This window comes from Octopus bimaculoides, chromosome 4 (assembly GCF_001194135.2).
Source record: "Octopus bimaculoides isolate UCB-OBI-ISO-001 chromosome 4, ASM119413v2, whole genome shotgun sequence".
Classification (NCBI taxonomy): Eukaryota; Metazoa; Mollusca; class Cephalopoda; order Octopoda; family Octopodidae; genus Octopus; species Octopus bimaculoides.
This window is the reverse complement of record NC_068984.1, coordinates 138,135,605-138,140,267: the sequence shown is the minus strand read 5'-3', so window position 1 is coordinate 138,140,267 and position 4,663 is coordinate 138,135,605.

Here is a 4,663-nt window from a genome sequence, read left to right as displayed (position 1 = left end):
ATATATATATATATACGGCGGGCTCCTTTGTGGTTTCCGTCTACCAAAACCATTCACAAGGCTTTGGGCGGCCCGAAGCTATAGTAGAAAACACTTGCCCAAGGTGCTACGCTGTGGGACTGAACCCAGAATCATGTGGTTGGGAAGCAAATTTCTTACCACACATGCGCCTTTCATGCTTTCGGGGTCGATAAAATAAGTACCAGTTGAAGTTCTAGGGCTGGTGTAATCGACTAACCCCTGCCCAAAAATGGCTGGCCATATGCCAAAATTTGAAACCAATAAATTAGTTGATGTAATGAACGGTAATTGCCATATGATTTATCACATCAAAAAGAATACAATCGACTGTTATCGATGACACATGCGTTGATCATATTAACAGACTTTTCTTGTATTCCGCATGTGGAGTTTCAGACCACTTAACCTTGTATGTAATTGATAAAAATATTGATTTTTTTTTCTTTTAAATATCTTGCGTAGCTTCGTCGCAAGTTTAGGTGAAAGAGGGTTACTAAATCCGGAGTAGCGTCCCTTGGAACACATGTCATTCCACATGTTGATAAGAGAAACAGAGGCATACACACAGACTTTCTATCTCTCTCTCTCATTCTCTCTTTCACACACACACCTACTCTATCAATTTCTGTTTCTCTTTCTCTCGCTCTCTCTCTCTCTCTCTCTCACATACACAACACTCTATTTATCTCTCTTTCTCCCTCTCTCACACACACACACTCTCTCTCTCTCACACACGCTTTATTTATCTCTCTTTCTCTCTCTCTCTCTCGCTCTCTCTCACACACACACACACACACGCACACTCTCTATCTATCTTTGTACCTGTCTATCTATCTATCTATCTATCTAACTATCTATCTATCTATCTATCTATCGCTCTGTCTCTTTCTCTCTCTTATACACACACACACACACACACATACTGTCTATCTCACTTTCTCTGAACCCCCCCTCCCCATACACACACTCTCTTTTTTTTCTCTCTCTCACTCTCACTCTCTCTCTCTCTCTCTCTCTCTCACACACACACACACACACACACAAACACACACACACAGCAGATTGAACTCGGACTAGAAGGCTACTTCTGTGTTTTATAACGTATTATCGACTCCATAAAGTCATGTATAAAGAGAGGTAACTCAGATACACGCGCTCGCACATACATACGCTCGCACACACACACGCGCGCACACACACACACACACATACATACATACATATGTACGTATACATCGTCGTGGCACTCCGTCGGTTACGACGATGAGGGTTCCAGTTGCTCCGATCAACAGAACAGCTTGCACGCGAAATTAACGTGTAAGTGGCTGAGCACTCCACAGACACGTGTAACCTTAACATTTAACAGGGAGATTCAGCGTAACACAGAGGGTGACAAGGCTGGCCCTTCGAAATACACGTACAACAGAAACAGGAATAAAGGGTGAAAGTTGTGGTGAAAGAGTACAGCAGGGTTTGCCACCACCATCCCTGCCGGAGCCTCGTGGAGCTTTAGGTATTTTTGCTCAATAAACACTCACAACGCCCGGTCTGAGAATCGAAACCGCGATCCTACGACCGCGAGTCCGCTTCCCTAACCCCTGGGCCATTGTACCTCCACTAAAAGGAGCGCTCCGTCGGTTACGACGACGAGGGTTCCAGTTGATCCGATCAACGGAACAGCTTGCTCATGACATTAACGTACAAGTGGCTGAGTACTCCACAGACACGTGTACTCTTAACATAGTTCTCAGGGAGATTCAGCGTGACACAGTGTGACAAGGCTAACCCTTTGAAATACAGGTACTGCTTATTTTTGCCAGCTGAGTCGACTGGAGCAACGTGAAATAAAGTGTCTTGCTCAAGGACAAAACACGTCACCGGGAATTGAACTCACGATCGTGAACCGAATGCACTAACCATTAAGCCACGCGCCTTCACACGTATACATGTATTAATTTGAATGTACACACGCACATACGTACACACACACACGCATGCATACACGCATACACACGCACGCGCACACATACATACAGATGTACACAAGTATGTACACATGCATCTTTATATGAGCATGTGTGTGTGTGTGTGCGTATGTGTTTGTATGAGCGTGTGTGTGTATGAGTATATGTGCGTGCGTGCGTGCGTGTGTGTGTGTGTGTGTGTGTGTGTGTGTGTGTGTGTGTGTGTGTGTGTGTGTGTGTGTGTGTGTGTGTGTACCAATAACTCAGTGCGGTGGTGTGAATGAATTTAAACAATACATATGAAGCTATTCTCAAGAACCCATAAGTATTATAAATTATCACTTGTCTTAATGGCTAATTTAATGAATATGGCTTGCATTATTGTCATTAAATCTTTGAGCTTCATATCAACAGGAGCGTAGCGTGGGTGGGGCAAGAAAGGCATATGTTCTGGGCCCCACTTTGAAGGGGGGGGGTGCAATTACGGCCACGATCATTTTCCAATTAAGCCATAAAAAAAATTTTTAATCTTTTTCAAGCATGGTTTGTTTTGCTTATCGCCATCCACGCCACTAGACAGAATAAGTGTCCTTACTTGATCTCACAAAATGCATGCGCTGCTTTTTGGTTAGGGGTGGTGTTTCGCCGTTTTGATGCTTACCCTGGGCGCCATTTATCCTAGCTACGCCCCTGCATGTCAATGCTTTGCTTAGATAGACTTCTGTTCCAATTTTGTTTGAGGAACTCGCTTAGAACAGATTTTCAATCAGCCTTGTAGAAGCCTAAGCTGGATAGAATTTGATGAATCCTGCGTGGTATACATCTTCGAGTATTTTTTGGACTGTACATTGTTAATTCTACTATGTGGCAATCTGCGAGAATCGTTGGCGACGCCTTCACGTTGTTGGCAACGTAGAGTTTATGATATTGTTGTTTCTGGTCGGACATAACATTCTTTCCACGAACGTCCACTTCGTGAGATCAAGTGGGGTTTTGGCTTGATACTATTCTTAGCTTGACATTCTTGAGGTAACCGCCTTTGAGCAATCTGAGGTCGGAAAACTGAAGTCGCTCACTAGAAGTACATCAGTGTTTGATCTGGTTTTATTAGTACCATTAATACTTCTTTTATCATTCTAAGGCTTTCCCCAAATCTTCCATCGTAATTTGAGCCGTCAGACGCATATCACCACCCCAAGTTGTTTTATATGCACTATGAGCGCGTCGTGTCACCGGCCAAGTTTGGATGCGACAACAAGGTTAGGTGTGTGACACCTCAATGGACGGACATAGCAACTCTGCCGCATCCAGTACTGCTCTGACCTCGTCTATCAGAATTCATAATTTTCCGTCCAAATAACATTGAAGACTGCGGAATAAATGATAATCAGATGAGGTAGTATCCGGCGAATATGGTGGGTGGGGCATCATTTCATATTCAAACTGCTTCAGCTTTTGGAATGTCATCCTCGCTGTATTTGGCCAAGCATTATCCTGATGGAAGAACACCTTTCGTTTTGAAACCAAAGACGGTCATTTTTCTTCTAGCACTAACTTAAGCCGCTCAAGCTGCTCACAGTAGATCTCCTTTGTTATCGTTTGGTTTGGGTTTAAAAGTTCAAAGTGGACTAAACCTTTCATATCCCACCAAACAGATAACAACACCTTTGTATAACTTACCACAGCAGAATGGGATGGAGTACACGCAGTTCTTGGTCATATTCTCTTCTATTGGTGATTTTGCTCGAAAGAGATATTTGCGAAGTGTTGTATTACTTTTGAATACTATCTTGATGTCAAATGGGCCGCATATCTTTTGTATCTTTTCGGAGAGGCCTTTCACATAGGGTAGACAGACTGTGGACAGTTTATCGGTTTCATCCCCTCTTTTCTTCATAATTGGAGTGGAGAGTATGCTTTTGGGGTAGTTGTTGCTTAATAGATTGTTACTGAGCTGGATCATTTCTTCGTGGTGGGTATCACAATCGCTACTTATATTCATTGCACGATGTTTTAGGCACTGAGCAATCCCTCTCTTTACGCTGTATGGTTGGTGGGAATTGAAGTTGAGGCATCGTCCAGTAAAGGTTGGCTTGCGATATACGGATGTCCTGAATCTATACTTGGTGCGTGTTATTAATACTTCCAGGAATACTAGCTGATTGTCTGTTTCTTTTTCCATTGTGAACTGTATGGATGGCTTTATTGAGTTCACATGATCTAACAGCACTTGGACATCTTCCTGGTGGGGCCAGAGTATAAAGGTGTCATCAACATATCGCAGCCATAGGGTTAAGCTATGGGTTTGCCATTATCACCGATAATAGCCAATATATACATGGAATACTTTGAGAATTTGGCTTTAGGATCAACACCACTAAAACCAACCCTATGGGTGGTGCGCTGTGCTCTTGAGCAAGACACTTCATCTCACGTTGTTCTGCCATCACTTCGACCCCTGTTCAGGTAACATCGATTTAATGATGGGGGTGAGCTAATATAGGCCACATACGTTTGATTACTATAAACAAATCATTTATACAAGCCGTTCGGTAAAATAAGAAAGTAAGCTGGGAGAGTCCATTATGTATATGAGGGGGTGAGTATATATATTGTGTGCGTGTGTGAGAAAAATATTGCTTCTACTGTGTCTATCTCTTCCTATCGGTTTCTTACAC